Genomic DNA, 26,343 nt, shown 5'->3' with positions numbered 1-26,343 from the left:
ACATTTTGATCACATTTATAAATAAATACCAGTGTCTCGAAACTGTGGCCTGCGCTCCCTGTCTCTTTTTAGAAGGTGAACAGAGATAACTCTCTGTAAGTGTCAGTTCCATATAAACCTCTCATCTTGATGACAGGTGAAGGACAGAAAAGTTATAGAACACTCCCTGGTACAGCCTGGGTTTGAAACAAATGACCATGAACAAACAAGTGTAGAGTGGCTGCTACCAGGAGGTCCTGGAAAGTCATTTAGCCAGTGACATCTCCCTCCCTCTGTTCCTAGGAAGGGCTCTGGTGGAGTTTGGTTGGTGTTAGCTGGCTGGCTACTCAGGTATAGAGAATTTTAGACCAGGTAATCCATCTTGGATGAAGAAATTGCTATTTACTCTTTGACGTATATTCAAACAACAACAACAAAATAACTTCACTGAAAAATTCCAGACCAGTTCTGTTAAAACCACCCGGTCTGTAACAGGGCAGAAATCCATCCTATCATGATCAGATAACCAGCACGTTGATCCCTAAAGTATCTTTAGTAAGGTTGTCATTTACAACTACCATAAACCTGACCCAAAAACATGCAGACAGCCTTGAGCTACAAGTCTAGCAGTGTTATAAGGTATCCTGCTTCTCCAGATTTGCCCTGTGGCAGAAGCCTGGACAGCAGGTATTCAGAGGCATTGAAATACAGTTGAGACATCATTGTCTTGAGAGGCAAACTCTTTGGTTACTCCTAAGAGTTTCCTAAATGTTATTTGGACTCTCAGTAAATTCCATTTTTAATCCTTCCTTGACTGAAGTGCCGAAGGTGAAACGTCCTGAAGGGGTATCTTAATACCAATGCCATACCACCGTCTGAAACTGGTTGCCATATCAGTATCTGGGAAAGACCAGGGTTAAGTTAATCATCAGTGTAACTCCATGTTTAAATATTTATCCTTGTGATAACTATACTGCTAATACCCACATTAACCCCACGAACATAACACTGCACAAAGGGTACCATGAGCATAACACTAGAGCCAAGTGTGCCATGCGTATCGTGGGTTCCCCTTTCATGTGTAAGGTGTGCACACGCATGAGTAGTGTATAAAAATGACATGAGTGCTCAGCAGCAGATTTAAAAGGAAGTTATTATCTAGTCTGGATAACCCAGTCTGAATTTTGGTCATGTGGAAGGAGAACGAAGGTGGTACTTTTATATACACTCATAAATTTTAACAGTGATAGTCACGCTCCATAGCAAAGATTAGATGAGTATGCATTTACTTGGAAAACACTAGAGGCAAGAGGGAATCTTCTAGACCCTGCACAAGTCCATCCCTGCCTACACCCCCGCTCATAATTCCTCCTGTTCTTCATTTCCATTATTATGCCAGTGCCTCTGGCACCACCGCTTCCTCGGGAACTCCCTCTGCCTCCACTTCCCACCTGCTCTTTGTACACGAAACTCCTTCTAGCTCATGGACAGGGAAAAGCAGACACCCTCTTTTCATCCTAATCCCTTGTAAAACGCACACCACCTTTTACTGAGCTTGCCAATGCAATCAGAAATGGTGCTACACAACTAATAAAAATAATTATCAAGCTTTGATGATCATCCAGGAGAGCTTTTACGTGTTTTCTCTCTCCATTTCCACAGTAAGTCTCATAAGACTGAATTTAATTTTCGCTGCTTGCTATAAGCATTTAAAAAAAAAAAAGTCTCATCAATAAAAATACCCAAAGCTGAACGTAGAAGAGCTGTTCTCATCTTTAAGCCCTTTCTCGCCCATGCAGGATTTTGTGCTGTGCAAACTCCACGCAGTATCACAACAGTAATTAAATTGCCACAAAATCCTTCACCCTTGCCGAATCACAAAGCACCTTTAAAGTTTAAAAGCACCGAAATACAGGCTCCTGTTTACACGGATGGAAAGACATTTTCCCACCCTTAAAATTCAGTCACAAGAGCAGCAAGGATGGCAGAGGTCTGTCCCAGGATCCGCGCAGCCACCGCGAGGAGCCAGGCAGGAGCCCCGGCAGAGCTCTGCCCGCGCTGATGCACATCCCCCCTGCGCCATGAGCGTGTGCTAGTGCCACCTAGCAGCCGGCCAAGACACCCACATCACCAAAGACAAGGTCTTTTTGCCTCCTTACTTTTTGGCAGCTCCTAAAAGACATCCTGCCTTCCTCTTTTATTTCAAATCCCTTTTTTAAGTCAAGGTCAAATCCTCCACAGCTGAGCCGAGTCGCGAAGCATCGGTTCATCTGCTGCAGGCTGTTGTCATTAGTAGCATCCTCACCTTTGTGCTGTCTCTTTAGGGGATTTTGGAGTCACACGGGGACGAACACAGCCCCTGAGCACCTCTCCTTTGGCACCTAAGCTCCTCCAGGCCAGTGTTTCGCAGTGACACACAGCTGACAGAGTTCCTAATGCAGCTCCCTCTAGTACTTAAGAATAAAAACTCTGTCAAGCTAGAATATAACTCAGACTTGACTTTCACATGCTGTTGTCTAAATCCTGCTTTCCCCACTGACTTCTGAGGTGTAATATATTCATTACATACAGAGAAGTTAAAGGGAATGGGAGAAAGGCAATTATTTTCCTTCCTCTCCCCCCCCCCTCTCCCCCCCCCCCCCCGATTATACAACCTGAGTTGCCATTTTCCCTGGTAAGGAAACCTCCCCGTTTAACAGCTCATACATGGATGAATGCCTGTTCAAGTTATATTGACTCACTAGAGTTCAAAGGAGATTTTTTTTTTCATCTTATTTATGAGGGAAGAAAGTGGCTAAGAGGGTTGAGGTTTTTACCCCAACAATAACTAGTCATTCATCAGCCCTTTAGTTAATAAAATAGAAGACCCTGTGTTGTTGTTCCAAGTCCTCCTACCAAAACATCCTTTTTTCATCTGGTTGCTGATGACCTTTTACAGAATAACTAGGCTGAACTAGAATTCCTCTTGTGCTGGATAACAGAATCAAATTAATCCTATCAGGCTGACAAAATCAACTTTCAAACAAGGCCAATTAACATATCCAATTTTTTGTCCTTCTTACATTCTCTCCTGTTGCAAGAAACATCTTCAACTAAGTCATACAAAGGCTGTGGTCTCCTAAGGAAAGATCTGCCGTCCCTACAAACTCTGAAGCTAATGTACTGTGATGGTGCCTGCAAGCAACCTACAATGACGAGAGCTACTAGAAGAAAAAGAGGGACAGAGAGAGATGGAGAGAAAATGGGCCATGATTCCCTGGTTGCCAGGAGGGTGGAGGCAACACCTGAGAGGACAGGGAGTTAGCTGGTTGATCTGGGACTGCCTTGTTGCTCCGTAATACGGGCCTGTTTTGTAAAGTAAGGAGCCAATCTGTCCAGTCACCAGGGCTGGGATTCCCCATGAAATATGTGGCCACATGGTTGTCAAGGGAGGGGTGGAAGATGAGGCAAGAGTTTTGTCAGAATCACTCCTCCACATCTCAGTGTGGGATGTGCCTTCCAAGATACAGAGCCATCCTCCAAAGTACCAAATGCCCTAAGCTAAAATCAGCCCAGTTAAAAAGAGTTGGCAATTTAATGGATGAAACTCTTTGCTAACTGGTATTTAAACAGCTGGAATAAAAGATTTAGTGTAAGCATGTATTCTCTCGGAAGAAAAAACAAACTACCCTACCAACGAAATAAACTAAAATCTGCACTCTGTGCAAAGCAAAGTGTCCAGAGAAAACAGGAGGATTTACACTCATGAAATCAGGACCAGATCCAAACCCACTGACTGCCTTTGCATTTCTGTTCAGGTCTGGATAGGCCAAAATTGGGTCAAAATTCCTTAAGATTTAGAGATTGGTGCATTAGCAGATAAATTATTTTTGCCAAAAAGCCCACCGGGGCAATACAATGCAAAATCTGATTGTTGCTATCCTGTTTATAATATTTGCTGTCATCTAGTTACCATAAATGGAAGAACTTTATTACTATTTCCATTCATTATTTATTCAATATATTCTTTATACATGTTCTGAAACCAAATCAAGCTGATTTGTGCCATCTACTGGTAAAGCAAGGCTTTCCAAATCCTAAATACTTTAAATGTACTACATAGCTACTTTATTTTAAATCTCTTTCAGTTTATTATTCACTCTACATAAATGTGTTAGCTTGTTGCAGGCAATCTCATATATGCCCTGATAGAGAAGACTCTGTTCACGTTGTCTGAGGACGATCAACAGCATCACACAGGACAAATAAATTCATGGGCAGCTTTAAGTAGAGTGATATTATTATGATTCTATTGAAACATCTCAAATGCACGTTTTTAAGCTAAAACTTCCATGCAGGAATCCTGGATACCAGGCAAGACCTATTTCTTAGCTTGCACTATGTTTCTGCTTGTGAACTGCAGTGTTCATATTGTGACAGCTGCCGATATGTTCTTTCACACCCGAGTTACCAGTTTAATTCGGAACCACTATTCCGAGTGGAGGTGTTCACAGCAGAGTTAAGGCAGCTGAGGCTGGGCTGCCCCTTTTGTACAAGGCACTGGTAAGATCTTACAAGGACATACTGTGGTCAAGCCTCACTATTCACAGTCAAAAGGGCTGAACTCAAACCGTGACCAGCTTGCTCAGAGAAAGGCATCCCTGGAGAATGGAGATGGCCTTATAGGAGAAAAACCCAAAGGGCTTACCCTCAACAGTGCAGCAGAATGAATAAATGGGACGTGCTATCTCCTGCACCAAGGGGTTGAAGTGAAGGAGAGAGAAGAGTTTTTTTCAGCCTCAGGACAGTGTTGGCAAAAGAACAAATGGGCGTCTGCTGGCCATGAATATATTTAGGTTGGAAATTAGAAGGCTTCTAACCATCAGAAGAAAGAGGTTCTGTGACAGCCAGCCAAGGGGAGCGGTAGGGTCAAACGATCGAACTAGTTTTAAGATAGATCTTGGTAACTTAATGAAAGGGATTATGAAACGTGGATGTCTACAACAGTAGAAAACTGGACTTAATGACCCAGGCAATTCCTTCTAGTCCTCTGTTCCCACGTTTCCCGGAATGTTCCTCTGCTTTGACTTCAACATGGTGCCCAAATTCTGACAGCAGTAGATTTAGCTGCCTGTCAGGAGGCTCCAAATTACTGAAGAGTTCTGTCGATCCCATACCCTCTCATTAGTTGGGATATGATTTGGTAGGAGTGGCCAATTGCCTTTCGTCTTTAAATCCTATGTTGCATTTGTCAGATCTGCCTTCTAAAGCTTTTAAACATAGTTTGCATTCATTTTTATTGCAGGCTGCAGGCAACGGCTGAATTAAACAAAACCAGCCATTTTTAAGTACAATAGCCAAGGGATCAACTAATATGTTATTATCTGTCACATTTAACAAAATCACCACAACAGAAAAAAAGGGGGTGGGGAAGTCACTCTAAGTACAATTTGCAATGTAAGTAACTTAGTAAAAGATGATTTATTTCTGAACGACCTCATGCTGCTTTTAATTTGGGGTATGCCTCAATACAAATGAGACACTAAAAAGGCTAATGGATCAGAGACATGACGTAGTATCTGCAGATATTGGATAGTTGCTATTAAATGCCAGTGACATGCTGTTTAAAGGGCGGGGGGGGGGGGTGGGGGGGGGGGTGGGGGGCTTGGCTAAGGCCCCAAACTTCCAGCTGTAATTCACAGAAACAGCAAACACTGGATGACCTCTGAATAAAAGAAAAAAGTCCTAAGTCTTTCAAACTGAACACTCAAAACTGTAAGTCCCTTCTAAAAATTCAGTTCTAAAGTAAACATATGATTAAGTCTATCAGCTGATACAGTTAAGAATAACCCTCTGCCTTTCTCTTTTTGTTTGCCATTTCACCCTTCCCAGCTGCTGCAGGGACAATTTGAGTATAATAAAGTAGCAGTGCCGTGCTCAGGAAGCGATATGGAAGCGTGTGTGCCTGTGAGTCCATGTACAAAGGGCAGAGGGAGTGCAACACGTGCAGCTCCCCAGGCACCTTGCTGGAATTCTGCACCTCCTGCTGCCTGCGATTAAGCACACAGCAAAAGGTTTTTATGAGGATCCACTGAGAATCGTTTCATTTTGTTTTCCTGAAGTAGGAAAATGTCAAAGTTCTTGAACTAGTTCATTCAGATGTCTAAGTGAATCATATTTAAATCTGAAAAAGTGGAAATACAAGAAATCCAGCCTAATACACTTTCAAATTATATTTAGCTGATCTTCCCCTTTTTGGAAGGATTTGCTGTTTGGAAACATTTAGCCTGGCTGGACTCTACTCGACAGCCAGAAAATATAGAAAGAACAATCAATCAGCCATCTCACAAATATATTCCTTTGGTGTGTCCAGCTGTACTTTCCATACAGAGTGAAATAATTTGGGAAAGAAGAAAACTGGCTCTAGAGGAGGTCCTCTGCCAGTAACTCTCGATCACACAGGTATGTAAACTTACTACTTACCTGTGTAAAGTGAGTGGGGTCAAGAAACTCCCACTGAGCTTAGTGGGAAAACTACTACAAGCAGAATTTGGATTATAACACTGCCTTTTTGCCCAAAGGTGGATGCCCTCCCCACAGCCACCCCATGGCAATAAAAGGAATGAATATATGAATGCAAACCTGGTCTTAGCCTCTCGGGAACACTCCCGAGAAACAACACAGATGTATCTTTATCTCCTTTATTAAATTTTTCCCTCTATTACACAAACTGCAAAAAGCTTCAAAATCTCAGCATTCCTTCTTGCTGGGTTTCTACTTCCAGCCCTTCAGACTTGACGAAGGAGCTGTCACTGGGAAATACAATGTAGGCAACAACCTGACTGTAAGAGTGCTCCCAAATGGGTTTTCAAAAAGATTCTCTAACTCTGCCCGTTTTCCTCCATCAATGCAGGTGTACAGTATGCCATCACCATATAACCATTGATTATATACACTATGTCCTGAAGCAAGCTCTAAACTTTTCACGTTGGACTATATCGTTATCTAAATGACAGGTAAAAGGTCTACTGATGTACTGTTTCTTCTCAGATGGCCTCCCCAGTAAAATCAGAGCTTACTGTTATTAGTTTGGATTGCTCACTGGTATTTTAGATGGCATCAATTTGAACTGCTGCTTGGGGTTTTTTTTAGGTGATGTCATAGACCAGCCTCTGTCAAGGGTCAACAGAATCTTAAAAAAAAATCCTAATTACTTTCATTTAGGAATTAATAATTCTTCTCTCCACCTTACTTCTCATCCTTAAAGAAATAAACAAAAAACAAGCGAGTGGGGAAACAAGACCACACTGCAGCATGCCTAAATTTAAATACAAACACATATAAAACTATTTCAAGACTGAGCCTAATAAGCCGCATCTTTCCTATGGCAGCAGGAGCTATGCCACTTCCCTAAACAGGTTCATTATTTCAAGACGTAAGATGTCTGATTCCCATCACTACACCCTGCACCTTTTCTCACTTGCTTGATCACCGATTCTCCTCTTTCTCCTTCAGGATTGTTTCTTTCTCTACTAAGCATCCTGTAGCATGATTTTTTAATTGAAAATGCCTTTGACAATGAGATTCTGGAAAATACTTTGTCCATTTCATTGTACTTTTCATGTTGGATTTTGTGACATTAACATCCAAACACATTATTATGTCATTCCCACCTTCATTTTTCTTCCACAGCTTAGATGCTGCTGATACCGGGTGGTTTTCTTGGTCTTTAGTACTACAGGAACCTAGAAGACTGATCATGACATTTGCAAGATGGGCTGTGCCAGAGAAGCTTGCATGTGTGTAGATCTTACAGTTCGTAAAATCAATAGAAGAAACATACAGCTGTGATCTCTCTATATTTTGAATGCAATAATTTCAACCTAAGCCAGGGCAATTGCTAGTTAATACATATTTAAACCATTAGTTTCACTCCCACGCTACGATCACGGTAACAGCAGTTTCCCACTTTATAGATTGCTTGTTTTTTCACTTCCATAGAATTGCAAAAACTGGCAAAAGTGTGTGGGGTTTTTTTTTCTTTTTGGTTGTGAAAAAAACTGAAGAAGTTGCATTTTACAGATAGTTTTCTGATGTCTCAGATGTTATCTTTGCATTTCTTTTTTCCACTACTAGATCAGTTTTTACCACTAATTCAATAACATTGCTTCTCACTTCAGATATTAAGACCATGTAATCTTGCGGTGCAGGCAAAGGATCAAAAACAATTGGGTTATCCCAGTTTAACGATTTACCACTCAGCTATGCTACCTGACCTTGTGCTTCTAAACATTTACATGTGTGAGGAAAACCAAGGTAGCTTAAATCAGATCAACAGGAATTCTGGACACTTTCTTTAGCAGCTCTTTGTCTTAACAATGAAACACAGACTCTGGAAAATCACAGAATGAGAGCAGAGACTATAAAGACAATGCTGCAATGATAAAAGCAGGACAAACTGTTCAACAATGTAAATATAGTGGGATATGCCTACAAAGAGCACTCACTTCTTTCCAGCAGGCACAAACTTCCGAAGCACCCTTTCATGTAGTAGATATTCTGCCCCTTTGCCACCATAGTGGTTGAGTGCATCCACAGTCCTGTTTCAGAAAGAAAAAAACATTTCAGAGCCCTGACTCTGAGCACAACGTAGTTGCTGATGTACTTACGAACATTAGGAAATATTCACTACATGTCAGTATTCCTGATGGGAGCACGATATTCTGGAGAGAGCCTTATGGGCAAACCCCTCTTCTACCTTTTACTTAATTTAGACAATATCAGAACTTTTCTGCATGCAGAGAGGAAAAAACACCCTAAATAACAGCTCCACAGACACTGGTTAAAAATTTCTGTGAACATATTCCATTTAATAGGACAATCTGTACTTGTAAGTATATGAAGCAGCTGTTTTATATGTACATGAAGCAACAGTGACTGTGAGTGAGTGGAAGTCAACGAACTCCTGTCAATGAGAGGTTTGCTTGATGGCACCTTCTATCCATTTAATATGGACCTAAAAGTTAATGAAATTCTGTAGCCTTACATGTTCTTAAGCCATGACTTAAATGGGCAGAAACCCAGCTGGAGTGTGAAGATGTGGTGAGGCTGTTTACCACCTGGAGTGGTGGAACCTGACGAAGCAAGGGCCCCACTTCCAAATCTATATTGATTCAAATAAACACGTGGGGTTGAATGGACTACTGAAGAGGCGAGTCAAAACTTCCGGATCAGGCTCCAGATAATTAATTTCCAGTAATTTGGCTTGGCAGGCACTGCTGATCACCAGCCAAATACATGAGCAGCAGCAATTCATCAGGGAAGGAAAAAAAGGTTAAGATTCCTAATTACATGGAGAAAGTGCTTTTATGCTGGGATTGCAGATTTCCGTAATGTTCAGTCGGCACCCAAAGCAGAAAGCACTCGTACTTGTAGCGGCTATTTAGAGTGGTGTGCTGAGCTATGGCCACCTCTCTCTGTGGCCACAGTATCTGCACAGTGTTTGCAATCACTAGCTCAAAGCACATAAGGGCACACAGCACTCCTGTCTAGACAGGCTGCAAAACCAGATACAGCTTGGAGTTCGATGACCGGGCTCTCCTCAGCGGGTATCACCAGTAGAGAAACCTTGCTGCTGCATGCTTCTGCTGCATCGTAAAGAACAAAACTGAGCACCTCACAAAAGCATATTCAATTTGAGTAAAAAGGCTTCAGTCATAGTACTGGTTTCTTCATTCAGGCCAGCAAAAAAAATCAGTGGTGAGGAAGATAAAATGGGGATTCAAAGCTTACGTGGGAGACTAACTGCTCCAAATGGAGGAATGTTATTGACACCATCGCATTAAACAGCATCCCATTACACAACAACTTTCCTGAAGACATACACTGATGGATGAAAAATATGACAAATCTGCTTTCTGCCTGCAACAGATCTAAAACTCATGGAAAGCTGATGGAAAACTCTTTGTTTCTACTAAATGTACGTGCAAAGTCAACAGAGGGAATATATGAGATGTAAAAAAGCTGGCATGGCATTATTTGCCTTCACTCACCTTGAAATCTATGTTTGAAAGATGCAGTAATTTCCATCTAAACATCTGAGTCTGAGGAAAGCTTGTTTTTTCCACTGATTTCCCATTTTCTCCCATATGTACATGTATTTTAAGACCACACGTGGTTTCTTATGGTTTCTTTTTCCAGCATATGGACAAAATAAAAAGAAGGTAGAAACGCTTCCATATATTGCTACTGATACGTTAAATCTGACAATATTTGGTGGGACTTTGGTGTGAAATTCCACTCACAGTTTCACCCAACAAGCCACTTTTACCTTCAGAGCAGTTATGGAAGAGTAACTCAGTGTAAACTTTGGCCACAGGTGAGCAGTGACACTGTTGGGGGGAGTCCTTTCCTCAGCATACAAGACCTTCTTACAGTTTCTGGAAGAATTTGCGTGGTACAGTTGTTGGACAAATGACACAGAAAGTACTTGCCATGGTGGTAGACACAGTATAGCCGGTTTCTGATGAGAGTCTTTGTCAGTATGCAATGGTCAACAGAGACTATGCAAAATTTGTTACCTGTCATCCTCATTTTCTTCATTCTTAAAAATCTAGTACCAGAGAACAGAAGGAACATGGCTCTGCCCAGAGAGAAATTTATTCAGGCCATCAGGAATGCCTGCCTAATACAGATTTTGTGCCTCCACAGCGTATCCACCTTGCCTTGTATATAACTTGGGATTTCCATTAAGTCACATAAATGTTTTGAGTTTTAATTCACATGTGTTTCTAAGGAGCAGACAGCCATGGAGAGACTGTTTTGTGTCAGGACAAACAACTGCACCGAGCAGAGCGGTGGCTGCCAGCAGGAAATGCAGGTTGACAGACTTGTACAAATGGCAGTACTTAAAAGAGGCGGGCAGTTAGCTTTGCATTTGCATTCCTTGTGCCAAGTAGAAAGGGTATGAAATGCAATTACACACATCTTGATAGACAGGTGCAATGCCATCAGGTACAATTCTGTCAGCACTCACCAGACAGAAAGAGTATCTCTTGGCATGCCTGGCACACCTCCTCTAGTCTTTGCTAGCTATGCTAACAGTCATAGGCAACACATGGCTTGAAATAATACAAGTATTACAAGTAATACAAGAAAAGGTGAAGGACCATACTGAGGTCTCAAGCCAGTACCCCAAGGCAGCAAGCATCTAACATCATTTTCATATACCCTCACCAAGCAAGAAAGGAGCACAGGGCATGAATTCTGGAGAACATAGAACATTTACGGATGCACAACAAAAAGCTGGCGTACAAGTGAGACAAGGAAGGGCAAAGAATTACAGGGATTTCTGGCACATAACATTTTTTATTCAACAGTAAGTGGATCTATATGCATTGAGAGACATCGGGTTTGGAACCAAATAGATAACTATAAAGCAAATGAGCATTTGCAGAACTAAAAGGCAGGTCAAAAGAAATTGCTTTCAGATAAATATGTAGATCACAAGCCCATCAGCAGCCTTCCTGCATTAGAGATCCAGAGGCTACTTGGTAGCTGCCAACAAAATGGTTGGTGGGAGTTTGCCAAAGGGAGCCACATGTTGTTGCTGGAAAAAATCTTTCACAACTTGGCATATATGTCTGAGACTGCCAGGGAGCAAGAGAGACTAGCCAAACTGCACACTTTTCATTGACCGCAATTAGAATGAATGCACTTAAAATTAGGAATCCAAATGCAAGCTACCAGCAGCCCTGCACTTCGTCGGTATGCACCTCTGTAGTTTAAGCACCGCCAGGGTAACGCCCAAGGAAATGAGCTGAGACATACACGGCAAACTGGAACTCAGGCCAACAAGCTGGGTGACAGCACAGTGCCAGATCCCCATACTCCCTCTTTCGAGAAACATATGGTCTATGTTTCAGCTGAGAACTGGCAAATAAAGATAGGGACATGCAATTGTTGCTGTGCGAAAACAGAACTTTTTCTCTGCTGGTATCCAAAGAGGATACAGGCTGCTAACTCAGACGTGGAGCCTCTCGTCATCACGGGCTTCCACAGACACAGAGGTGTTTTCAGGGGCACATGTCAGCACCATCCAGGGACCTAAGCCTCATTCTTAGTGAAGGGGCAGCCAGAGAACAGATGTCAGCAGAGGTTCCAGCCATGGACAGAGAAATGCTTTTTTTTCTTTATATGAAACTGGGATAGAAAGATATTTCTAAGGCAGTTGAAAGCTTGCTTTCTCACTGATACATAAATAATCTCCTGAACTATGCAACAGTTTGAAATAACCCATTTTAAAATGTCTGAAATACCAAGAACTTTTACATCCTTCAGTTCCTTTGGTACTATATGAAAGAACTGTCTCCAAAGCTGACACAGGTTATATTCCTGTAGCAGCTGCTCTGTTCACATTCCCTAACATGGGTGGAAATAAGCGTATCCAAAATACTTTTCAAATGAGCAACCCAATAGCTTCAGTTATAATGAAGACTTGTAACCTGGATACATCCTGGATACAGAGCTTTAATGGTAATCACATGATACAGATACCGCTCTAGACTTAAAATCCTTGAGATACATGTATTTGTAGTGAACAACAGGCCATTTGAACACAAGCACGAAAGACTGTAGATTAGAACATTGGGGGAGGGGGTGGGAGAACAGGACAAAGACCACCTGCATTAAGTGTATATACAGCATTTTCAAATAAACTTAATAGGAAAAGTATTTTTGGCCCAGTCTTATGGGCAAAGCAAGTCGAAAATGTAACAGGATATTCCATTTCTTATGCTTGTCATGATACTTTGCACACCAAAAGACTGGAATACAGTAATTCCTTTGCCTAGACAGAACAACTTCCACTATTTCTAAGAGGAAATAGTCATTTCAGGTTCCCATCTCAAGAACATCAATCACTAAAACCTTTCTCCAAAACAAATTATTCATGCATGACATTCAAACAGCAGTACCCATTTTTCTTGCAGAATGTTCCAGACATGACTTCCAGGTCCTAGCTACCTTCTTTCCTGTTGGAAAAAGCTGAAGTCTCTTTTACCTTTTGGAAAGAAATTGCTTCAGAATAGATTAGTAGGTTCTGGAAATCATCTCAAAAGAGTCCTGAATGTTCTTTCCTGGTTGTTTTGACTGCACTCACAGGGAGTGCCAAGTCCTCACTCAGAAATTGCTAAAGAACATTCTCAAAGAGGGCCATAAGTAACCATTCCAGGAACTGTATGAGCACAGGTCCAAGTACATTATAATACTTCCAAATAACAAAATTATTGTCATTCATCCTTACTCATATTCTCACTTAAAGACCAGCATAACAATCATGATTCAGGGGGTTCCTAGTCTTAAGCTTGAATGTCTTCAAAAACTAGCTTCATTTCAGCTGATTTCTATTACCAGTTATTTTACATGATTACCATGAAATGAAGTGCCAAATGGATACCAGAAGATGCTTTAGTACAATTACATACCTAATAATCCACATGCTTTGCTAAGCTTGCTGAAGATTGGAAAGTAGATACGAAAATGAGCCCATATTTTTCCTTACAAAGTTTCCAGGGCATTTTGTCTTCTGACTGAGCAGATATTACCACTAAAATATTTCTGCTGTAATATTGGATGTAAAAGAGGACAGATACACAAGTACCAGTGGAATTTGGTTAAAACAAATGGTAAAGGCCAGTCACAGCACAATAGGCAATGGCTTCTAGTCATCACCACACTGAAGGAAACATTCACAGCAGTGACCTCACTCTGAATTAAAAAAAAAACAGATCTACAAAATGCAAGTTTGCATTCTGTTAAACACGCTGTTCTCATCTGGAGCGTTCTCGCCTGACTTAATTGCCTGGCTGAGGAATTCAGTGTGATGTTTCCCAGACCCATGCAAAGGAACTTTCTCCCCCATAAGCACTTCAATGGCTGAATTGCAAAACTCAGGCAACGACCCTTCTCACCCAAGCACTTGCATACCTGCTTTAGCATTACTGATACTAGTAGGACTTAACTTTCTGCTTATTCTTTGCCTTTGGTCTAAGCTAGAAAAAAGATTCTAAAGTAGGCACAAGAATGTAACTCAAGAGAAAAAGAAGATATTTGCATCAATGATTAAAGATCTTTGCACCCTTTAAAAGCAAAAATTAAAGTGGTAATAACTGCATTTTTCATCTTCAAAAATCTCATAGTGCCAACATTTTTAACCACTGAAACATCCAGTATAGCAGATAAATAAACAATATCATTGATGTTTAACACAATGTAGAAGAGCAAGCTGAAAGTAATTTGAGTCACTAAGTTACTTTGACAAACCGTGACGAGAATTTAGGAGCTCCCAAGACCCTATACAACAATTGTTACTCAGTCTCCTCTGTTTCGGTACTTGTTTGCAGCACAGCTAATTAGAACAGTAGGGAAAATGTAATAGACATAAGCTGTGATACATTTTCTGTGTAGACCAAGCAACAAATCCTACTCGGCAAAATAGAAGAGAGAAGAAATGGTGGTGGGCTGGGCTTCCATTCATTACATGATGATTTGGGGCAATTTCTCAAAAAAATGCTTAAGTTTCATTGCTAGCTGAAATAACAATGTTAACCCTGACAATAAGCTTTATTAAACAGAAGTAATGGAGGCGAGGAAGCAAGTGAGATTCAAAACAAGATAGATTTAAGTAATTCCATGTAGCAGAATGTATAGTAAGAGATGTACGAATTGCAAGCTTAATATTATAAAAATATTTTCAACTCTTCAGAGGAACTCTACAATCTTTTTCTAAAAAAAGAAATCCAAAGAGAATTTTTGTCATTTGCCAAGTGTATTACACCAATTGCTAAGCACATCACAGGCATAATAAATTCACACTTGCCTTCAATTGATCCCTGTAGGCTACTGCAAAAGGGTCAAGTGCCACCCTTTTCTGCCAGCCCTGTTGCAGTCCTGAACCATACTTTGTTTCAGCCCTTGCAATTATTCAGTTTCTTTGCTCATCAGAGCATACCACCGATCTGATTGAAAACACTTTCTTAATTTTCAGTTAAATTTCAGCTGGATGAGCAACTTCTCCCACGGCCTCAGGAGTACTAGAAATGATGTAAAGGAAGAGGCAGAAGCACATGGCCAGGGCAGAGCTGGGCATGCACATCGCAGGCAGCCTGGCCTTAGATCAGACCAAGCGATTTATGAAACCCTGTGAGTGTATGAAAGTAACGCAGCTACAATGAAAGGGCAGACAGATGTGAAATCAGGAAGGTAAATTCAAAACTGATCAAAGTCTTAACTGATCTTAATTGCTTCTAAGTAAATACATTTTATGCCACTGGAATACTGAGGAGTGTTTGCCTATTACTGTATTACGGTAGTTTTGGAACTGAACCAAGGTGTTCAAACACTTGGTTGCTTTACACAAGAACAGGGTCCTCGAAGTCCCACTGATGTCCTTATTTTAGCCAACTTCCCGCTCTACCTGCCCTGATTTTCATTTCTTCACACAGCCTTGCAAAATCATAATAAAGTACTACTTGTGGTGAAGCAGGAATTAGTCTCTCATGAAACATTCACACAAAAAAACCCCAGCCACCTTCTGCTGAGAAAGGCTCTCCCCTTGGACACAAAACTATTGCAATTTGGAACAGCTGCTCTTAAGAAGACTGGGTTTTCCTGAGGTTATTTAATACTTGCAGTTCATGTGAAGAGATCATAATTTTATATTGTCAACAGTAAAGAGATAACATAAAAAGGGATAAGCGCTATTCCACCAGGAAGGTTTTGGTAAATAGACAAAAGTTCAGAAAATGAAGATCAACTTCATGTTCAACTCTGAAGGAGAAAGGAAACAAATACAGAAGAGAACCAGATATGAAAAAAACCAGATGATGATCAATGAAAATGTGTACCAACAGCAAACACCTGAGTAATTAGCAACAAATCTTCCACATTAGCTTGCATCACTGAGATCCAGCTAGATGACACTTCAAGCCTCGTACTAACCAACCTATTCTCCATCCCACACAGGGAGGACAGGCCATCTCTCCACACAGTATGTATCTTCTCCACAAACATCACATTTGAAAATATAGGTCCCTTATGTAAGACTAACACCACTGGATTAATTTAACTAGCAACAGAAACAAATCCAATGTAAAGTCACATAAAATAAATAAACTAAAGGTGAGGCCAGTGGTACTTTAATGGGGATACTCAAGAAAGAACTGTCATTCTGGGTGATTTCAACACACATGTTATCAAAGACAGATGTCTAAACTCCAAAGTTCACTCATCTCCCTCGTACGTTCAGAAGCCACCTCTAGTCCATCTTATGAAGGCTGTCACATCTGTGTCTTTTGCCAATGCTACATCTCAAGCACAGTCTTTTATAGGCCTTTAAAACATTAAGATGATAGACACCAAACCACAGAAATATTAGATCAGAAGGGACCACAGGACATCTATTTCAACTCCTAGCTATGAAAAAGAAGTGAGTAGACTTAGACTATCCCTGATACTTGTCTGTTCTTAAAAATCCTAATGATTGGATTCCACAACCCACAAAATCTCATCTGTCCCACTGCTAAAATATCCCACAGAAAGACTTTTCTAGTATTTAATCTGGATACCCTTTGTCTATTTCAACTGATTACCTCTGGCCTTATCTCAGCCAATGGTAGTAACAGTTTACTGTTAGCCTTCTTGTCATAATATTTAAGAATTATGATGTTCTCTTTCTTAGACTTGCATAGGGTACGATTTTAGATTAGATCTTTCATTTTTTTCATTCTAACCTCTGGGCACCCTGAATTTTTTCTAGTCACTTTCAAGAAATGATGCTCCATACTGGACGCTACTCTAGATGAGGTCTCACCAATGTCAAATTAGGAAAAAAACTACTTCCTATTCTTACACATGCCTTTCTGCTATATTTATTCCAGAATTGCTTTTGGTGGTTTTGCAAAAATATCACACACTTGACTTAAATTTAAGCTGTGAATCAATAATCCCAAGGTCCCTCTTATTCTACTGTGGCCTGTTCTGTTAGACTTCCTGTTATATCTCTCTGTTGGATTTACTCTGTCCTAAATGCAAGGTTTTTCACTGTTCTCACTTTGTTTCAGTGTATCTCTTTCAAGCTGTTTCTTCAAATTATAAGAATTATTTTCCATTAGAATATTGCTTTCTCCTCATTTTTTGTCTGTGCATCTGTTTCATCCTGGTGAAATTCAACCCATAAACTGATTTTTCTTGCCACTTTAGGAAGAGACGGCATTAACAGATGGCACTAAGGAATCATCTCTTGTCAAGCAAGTAACATTCCAGAACCTAATTCAAACAGAGGTTTATGGACTCTGTCACTTTTTAAAACTCGTTTCAAGGAAAGCAGCACACTACAGACATGAGAAAAAGTGCAGGACACCCACTCTTAAGTCAACTTAAAGTACTGAAACACAGAATCCATGCAGCGAAGTGCTGATGATTTGGTGAATCATTATTGTTGTGTATTAGCTGCACAAACTGGGTCCCAAACACTCCCTTCTCCTCATTACCCACAAAGATTCATGCCAGCTGAAGACAAATAAATATATTCAAGTGCTAATGGGAGAAAACAAGAGCTGACACAACAAAATACGATTAATCCCTTAAAATTTGTATTTTAGTTTGCAGCATAAGCCAAGGAAAATGTCCCATCAGCCTCCAATGAAGCTGTTAAGCACTCTGTCCATGACACTCAAAAGAAGATATGCACCTAATGGATCACAGTCTTCCATGCAGTTGAATGTAGCAGTATGAAGAAGTCATGATGCAAACACTGTGAATCCAACCCATCTCCTCCTTCACCTAAAAAAACCAAAGTAAAGAATCTAGTGTTAGTCAGGTCTTGAAACAGCCAACAAGTCTGTCAAAAAGACTTCCCCTCATTCTTCAACACACAACAGCCAAAGAAACACAAAAGAAAGTATTCTTTGATATGATGGTCCAAACCTTTCATTCTGGAGCAAGCTTTTAGGAAAGCTAGCCCTAGACCATATTGAGAATCACTTGAGATCTCACATAGAGCACAATCTGGATACAAGGCCAGGAACTGTAAATGATGTTTTAGTGACAATGAGGTTTTATTTCTTCCTATAAAAGTACACGGGGATCTGTGTATATAGCTCAATTCAAAATACTACTCAAACACATGAGAAAGACTAGCAGTCCAGGTAGTCCTCTCAGAGTGAACGTACTTCTTCAGTCTGGAGACGCCTAATGATAAATCTCAGTAAGCGGTGAACTTATCATTATAGCCATCACTTCAAAGATTGCATCAGCTGACTGTCTTTCCAGTTCTCAATATTTGGTATGAAACTATAGGTTTATTTAGAAGATCCAGCTGCACAAAATGCTACAGGACATCCCATGAACAGCACAATCTATCATCAAAACATCATACTCTTTCTTCCTTGTCTTCACTGGCTACTTCAGTTTACTGCACCAAAGTTCAGAGTCTTCATCTTTTACCTTGAAAATACTCAATTTTCTAACTAAATAAAAGTTATTTCAGTTTTAATATGCATGTGTAATATGCTCTGAAATAAAAACATAGATTCTTTATATCTGCATTTTTTATACTTACAGGTTTATAAATTCAAAGTGACTCTGAGAAAGGAACTTTGACTCACTGTACACAATTCAGCTCACTTGCAGACAAGAAGTAACAAAGATGCTATTTTGCATAAGGAATGGAACAAAGTAATAAACTTCATCGGAAAATACAGTAAGGTCACATCCTAGATGGGTTGAACATTCAGCTCAAAGAATTCTGCAGAACAGACAGGTGAAAAGGAAAAGGACAAAGATATGCAGGTCTGAAAATTTAGAAGAAGAGCAAAGAATACGTGCAATAAGCTTGGGCCTGGAAAACCTATGAAAAGAGCTAGAAAAGACTAGGATTGCTTTATCTTCAAAAGGAGATGAACAAATGAAAATGTAATAAAGTATCAGATACCCAGGGTCTTTGTGTCATGTTTTGTAACAGGAGAGAAAGTATTTCAACAAAATAAACAAATATTAAAACAACAATAAAAAAAACCCACACACAAAAAATAAACACACTGAAAATTGGGACATTTAAATGCAGTAAAGGAAATGAGTGTGTTTATAATGACTAATTTGGGAACTCTTTCCTACAGAAGAATAATGAGACCGAGAAGTTAGATGAAAAAGCAGCTAGGTATTTATGTAGGTAGCAACAGTCCCCTAACATAACGATAAAAAAATGTGTGGAGAACATCTCAGACAATATGCATCAGGCCTTAAGCAATCTCTTAAGTGCTAGGAAATAAAATAAAGTCTAGTGACAAGGCCATTTCTGCCCACTTCAGGGTGTCCCCCTTGCTCTCCAAAACATCTGGAACTCAGTGCTCTGAGATTCATAATCCTGGATTTGAAGTCTGAGACAGTATTACAACTCCTAAAATCATGAACAGAAAGATTTAGAACTGTAACACCAAGTTACAAACACTTTCAATTCAGCTTTGCAAAAAAAAAGAACACCTCAAGAAGATTTTGTTTGGGAAGGGTAGCTGCACTGCCTTTTGATGGTGTTCAGAGAGCATCCTCCTATGTATTCCCCTCCAATATTGTAACTATTGAAAGGCGCCCTTCCACCTAACTCAGATTTTCTCACATTTTCTCATATTGTAGAGAGTCATCCAAACACTCAGGTACATTTATACTAGGAAAACACCTTAAGTGAGTTCTCCAGTCCAATACAGATTGTATCTCTGCAATTCAAAGGCAGCTTGCCCCAAAAAGACTTTGCAACAAAGCATGCAGCTCTTGATTAATTTTGAGGATGGTTTTGATGGAAAAAAGATATTGGAAGAGGTAGGGTGAAATGTATCGTTATTAAAACTTCGTAGATTAATAAAAAACATTCTGTTTATTAAAAAATAATTATAAGTTGGGGTATTTTTTTTAAGTTATATTGGGTATAGCATGTATAGTTTAAAATTGATTCTCATCCATATGAAGTTCATTTCCAAATTCACTTTGATACTATGTCTGAACTAGAAAGAACAGAGGTTAAATAGGAATGAAACAGGAAATGGAACAACAAATAAAAGTTATGAAACAAAACCCTATGTTTTCTGTAATCTGGTCACTAATGGCTTTATACAGCAGGAACACTACACGTGGAAGGGGGGCACGGAAGGCAGCAGACTGTCATTTATCTGACTCCTGTGCCCTGCCAACCTACTCAGCAGAAAGCTGGCTGCTGTCCAAAGGTCTAACTAGGAAATAGGAAAATGCAGTTCTAAAAAACCAAGCCTTTCAAGCTCCCTGATCCACATTGCTGAGTTCTTCTTTTGGACTTTTTTTTTTTTTTTTTTTTCCAGAAACAGCTGCAGAAACATTCTTTCTTAATACTTCAGAAGTTTACCCCAAAACTGGATTAGAAATGACATATCTGCTTAATCTTGGACCAGAAAGCTTAGGGCAGATTCTTTATAGACATTTCTGGCTACAACTCATGCCCCCACAAACACACAGTGCTCATACATGGTCTCTTGGCTGCCTTTACATATAACCATCTGTTAGGCAGAATCACCCATTCACAAACAGTTCCAGCCTGTTTCACAATAGTTTTGGACCCAAGCAAATGATGGCTGAGATATGCAATTGTGTTGTTGCCACTCACAGGAAATATCTTTTGCCCAACTCTAATGCCAATCACATTGATCTCACATATTTCTATAGATTTTATCACACATAACAGAATTTACAGCCAAAATGAGCAATGAGTAGATAATGGGAAAAGTGCTTTATAGGCACTTGTAGCTCTGGTGTTTTGTAAGTAGAAGCTGCTTAGTAATTTAAGGAAATTAAGCAAAGAAGCAGCCCCAACTTTTGCTGACCAATGGGGCAGTGATATTCAGCTAATTCCACCTTGTACAACATCAGATTTTAAGATCAAATATTTCAATCTCATGCGGCTGCAAGCAACGTGAGAACAAGCCATGAGCTGTGTGATTGTTAGTGTAAGACCTTAAAATAGAAGTTGCACATATAGGATGGAGCCTTGTTAATGGAGGTGTAGGAAATACAAATCAAAACTAAATGACCCAAGTGAGACTCACAATTCCATTTTAGTCAAACTCAATGGCAAATCTGTGAACAAGACCAGTGTTTCCATTTTGTTTCCATTTCTTTGAAAGAAAGGCAGATGTAGCTCCAAATTTGACAGTGATGCTAAAAACCTCCTCATAGTTAACATTTATGCCTTCGCTAAAGTTTTCCCTTTAAGTGGTTTCTTAAACAAGAGAGAACAGATGTCTGATAAACATAAAACAGATCCTTCCATAGGATAGAAAGTGAAAGATTTTTTATAATTTCTCTGGGAGAGATCATTCTTCTTTATTTTTGGTAAGGCAAAACTTGTAGAGTAAGGTAAAACCTTAATTAGACTAAGTGGTATAGCTGGAAAAAATAGATACGTTTCCAGTGCAACTGCTGAGTACTTTCATGATCTGCCTGTAGCACATGCCAATAGTCACCAGCTGAGGTTACACCAGCTCTTTTTTACAGAAACCTCTGATTCTGGAGGCTCACTCTTGCCAGGGGTTGCCCGAACTTGGAAAAGTGTTGGGTATATGTCTGAAAACTCAGACTGCATTATGCGTAGAAGTCTTACTATCTTAAAACCAAAAAGAAGCAGGTTAAGTTAAGCAGGTGTTCAAGGTAGCAACTATGCTCAGATAACCGATTCTGATAAAAGCCAGAGACCCAAGATGCTCCATCAGTCTATTTTGTTCTTACCGCAGTCTCAACTGCCTGTGGGTGCTACCTGTCTACACAGCAGGCAATGGTAGAATCCTTCTACAGGACATCTCATCCATGACCTTGTCCGATCCACTCCCCAGGCCATCTTGCCTGCCCAACATCATTTCTGTAATGTCTTTGCAAGACCAAATGGCAAACAGAGAGAACAAATTCGAGGTTCTTTTCCCAAGTTGTCTCCAAGCCTGACTTCAGTGAGCTCCTGTCAGAGAAAAGCATGGGTGACCAGTGAATTTGGCTTCAAGCTCAGCCTTCAGGCCACTCTTAAAAGACAATGAAGGCATAGCCTCTACATTTTGCTGGATTGGGGACATGGCATTCAGTATTTTGCAGGAATATCCAGGCCCTGAATCAGCTTAGAAAATTACCCTGAACTCAAAAAAAACCCCAGACTTCTTAACATGTCCTGAAAAATGGACTGTTTTTAAGGTTATTTGGTGACATGGAAATCAATACTGTCATGTCTGATGTCAGAACAGTCTGAAGTCATGCCAGTTAAACAGTAGAAGCCTACAGCACCTCAGCTGCCAAAACTCAGATTATTTTTTTTTATTGAATACAACTTTACATCTTTCAGTTGAACATACTAATAAGCATCCACTTCAATTCATTAGAAAAATTTAAAATTCCTAGTTGTACACATCAGCTTGATGATAATTTTTATTGCAGTTTTCCCTCATCTACAAAATAGTCAGTCTATTCATCTGCACATCTGAAAGAATGGCACATTTCAGAGTTTGTCATCTGGCTTCTTGTAAACTTCTCATTCGGCACTAATGCAATGACCATGTTGATTAGAGCAACCGTATGACATGGGGATGGAATTGCTGTCAACTCATTACAAAAATATATAAGGCCTCACTTTTAATTACTCACTTAGTAACAGATTAGCTCTTATTGCCTGCCAACAGCATGACCTCTCTCTCTTTCAAGGTCAACATAAATCAAAAGAAATCAGATGAGCTTGAACTTGTCATTTATTCACTTCTAACCCTTTCATAAGAAAATCTGTTGAACAAAAAAAGCTAGTCTGTTCAATAAAGAGACCATTATTAGGGCTAAAGAGCCAAATTTCCTGTTGTGTGGTGTGTTGGTTTGTTGTTTTTTTTCTGAATAGCCTCAAGTAATATTCCAGGAAAAAGGCCTTGATACTGTTTTCTTTGTGGAATAAAAAGAAAATCAGCATTAGAAACATGAGACTGCTTACAGGTTTCAAATACCAGTATGAATAAGAGTTTCCTGGTTCCATGCTTTAAGGATTAATGGTATTAAGCACTATTAAATGACATTTGTCATGTTTACTTTAGCTGTCTTGATCTGACAGACCTCTGCAAGCCTTATAAATAGGGGTTGAATGTGACTGTTTTCTGCAATTGCTGTCAAATAGTGCAAAAATATACAAAATGCATCATTTCACTTTCAAGGAAAATCCTAAATAAATAAAAATACTTAAATACAATGAAATGGTACTGCTTTGATGATTAATTATGACTTTAGGATATGAAAGATGGCTGCATCTGTCTACATCAGTAAAAATCGCTTCATCAAAGTCACTTTGATTTTCTATCACCTAGATTTTCATTAATTATAAAATAACCTTTGTGGGCCTTCTGGCCACAAAGAATATGCTCTACTGGCCATGTGGTACAGACTGCTTTTGCAAAGAGCTGTGTTTTTACGCAAGTGCCCAGCCAGTTCAGATGGAGGGTAGGTATCCAAAGGCCTGAACCTCATGATTTCTTTGTATTGCCATAAATATTTCAGTAGGAGGTCTGTTTTGGGGTTTTTTTTAACATAAATTTTAACTCTGACCTATTCCAAAACATACATACATCCCACACTCTGCTAAAGTTGTGCCTTAGACTGCTCAAGCTTATTTCCATTTTCCATAAAGGAACAAGCCACCTCAACAGAAATACATGCACACCAGCATCTTGCACTCTTTTCCCCAAGTCTGGAAACACATTTAATTAATACACACAAATCAGCCCTCACTCACAGGAGCCAGTTTTCTGGGCCAGCTCTGGATGTCCACGGAGCTAGAAGGAGAAACAAAAGCAGTTTCCCAATTCTAGGTACTATTCTTCCTCCACAAGACCATGAAGGCCAAACCTGTCTCTGTGCGATGAAGAACATTTTCCAGACAAGTAACATTGGATGAGATAGTTTAAATGTTAGAGATGGCATAAAAGTTATATGGTTCCGTAGTAAAGAACACAGATGATGTGCAAAAAACATTAAGCGATGCATACGTATTTATCTTCTGATAGATGAGCTAACAATTACTGAGGTACAATACTTTCCAAACACAGCCACCTTCAACTATATAGTAAGGCACCTGACTAATTCAGTCATACACATATTTCTTCAGCATGATTTGTGGGTTAATTATAGCAGGAAAATTACAATGACAAATATATAGCAATATGTATTATTCATACCCACAATAAAACCATCAAATGTATTGTCATGACTTACTGCACTGCAATGCGTATGGCCTTTTTGGCCAGATGATACACCAGATGTTTCGTTTTCCTTAGATTTGAAAAGTTCACATGCAGCAGAAATCAGGTCCTGAGGGTAGGGGTGGTGCTTGACTGTTTAAAGTTAAATGTGCAAATATTGACAAATAAGAAACTGTTAAAGTCATATCATTAATTTTCTGCTTAAGTCTTTCTCCCTGTCCATCCCCTTAGCAGAATGCACAAACTGCTCAGACACACTGTAGAGAAAGGCTTGATTAAGGTTTTGTCTTTTGCTGCTCTCTCCTCACTTTTCCTACTTTAAATTTTATCTAATTTCTAAACCTTAATCGGATAAATACTTGTCTGAAGTAACTATAGGATGCGTTACAAACAGGAATATATTGCTTTTATATAGCCATTCCTTTTGCAAAATAAGAAAAGGGGAGAAATAAAAAACATCATTTTAAAGTATCAAAGACACACCTGCTCTCTAAATGCACTTTGCCTGTAAGCAGAGAACTGTGAGCAAGGTATTGTATAAATATGAATGTGTCCTTTAAACCTTCTATGCCTGGGTCTTCCCCTGTATTTCCAACTGTGGTGTACAAAGAATGTGGGCTTACATCTGCCATGCAGGAATAGTCATGTGAATAAGCAGTCAACGCACAAAGTACAGGTAAAGCAAGAAGGAGTGTGCTGCCAGTAGAGTGGCAATACACTCAAATCATCATTGAACCACTGGACATGGCAAGAACATTGCTGAAGCTTTCAGTAGAAATAAAACACTTTCCCCCTTTTATTTTACTACCCCTGAATAAGAAAGTGGCCAGACCTGCTCCACTCTTCAGAGATGGCAGCTTTTGACTGGCCCATTCCCACATTTCAACAAAATAGGCAGTAGCCACCAGTCCTCCCATTAGCTCCACAGACTTTTCACTGAAAGTTTAGCAATACTCAGGGGCAACTTCTAAACCCGGGCCAGCCCCGGCAAGTGCAGGGGGACTATAAACCCCTGCAACGTGTACGGATCCCACCTTTCCTTCCTGCAAAAACTGCCGACCTCTCAGGAAGGAGAGGCAGAAGCAATCTTGCACAATCCAAGATTTTACAGCTCTGAAGGGGGCCAAGGGGGTGTAAACTGCAGCTAGACCCTGGTGTATTGTTAAATTTTAAAGAGATAGTTCAGCAGGATTTTCTGGATCTTACAAGTGCCTACATACAACTTTCACAGCCATCCCAAAAGGTTTGGCTCTGGAGATAGGGAACATATGAGGCTGGTTTTCATTTTTTTCTGACTCCTTTTGCCTATCCTGAACCATAACAACATTAAAGCCTGGAAACAGAACAGACCACAACGGAAACTGTATTAACACTGCACTCTGCTGTATGTTATATGCTATACATCCACCCCTTCTATAACTTCTTCTCTGCAACTCTGTTTAACCTCAGGGAGCAGTTTGAACTGTGGTTTTTATCATACCTGCTGTACACAAAAAAGTCATTGAGCACCCTTGTGCTTGCTTTTTTAGGTGCCTAGAATGTTTCTTTGTCCACCAAATTATGTCAATAAACATTAGATCGAAGAATTCTGAAAGCAAGCAGCAGATAAACCCCAGCTGTCCAGAATAACAGCTCTCCTTCAGGATTGTAGGGATCATTCCCCATTCACCACACTCTCCTCTGTGGAAGGGTGTCTGAGCTTCTTCCTGCGCCATTGTGCATCTCCCAAATTCTCTGCAGCAGAGAATCAGGTGACATTGCATTTGTACTTTTCAAACTAAGAGAAAGTCTTGGTTTGTATGTACAGTACCGTTTCACGAGAAAGAGTGCTTTAAAAAGCAGAAAGAAAAAAAAAAAAGGAAAAATGAAAAAAAAGTTCATGCGCTGCGAATTGCAGCAGCACCTGCGAGCACTAGGTGGCAGCACAGCAAGTCAGATTTCCCCCAGTGATGAGTGGCGCTGAAAACCAGAGTGATCTCAAAATCAAAGTAGTATTTTAAAATCGTATCACGAAAAATTGGAAATCAATGGAGTAAAAATACAAAAGGAGAGAAGAAAAACAATCTGGAGTTTTCCCTTCTCTTAAGAGTAACAC

Source organism: Falco cherrug, chromosome 7 (assembly GCF_023634085.1).
Source record: "Falco cherrug isolate bFalChe1 chromosome 7, bFalChe1.pri, whole genome shotgun sequence".
Lineage (NCBI taxonomy): Eukaryota > Metazoa > Chordata > Aves > Falconiformes > Falconidae > Falco > Falco cherrug.
The sequence above is the reverse complement of the archived record's forward strand: the minus strand, read 5'-3'. Positions refer to the sequence as shown.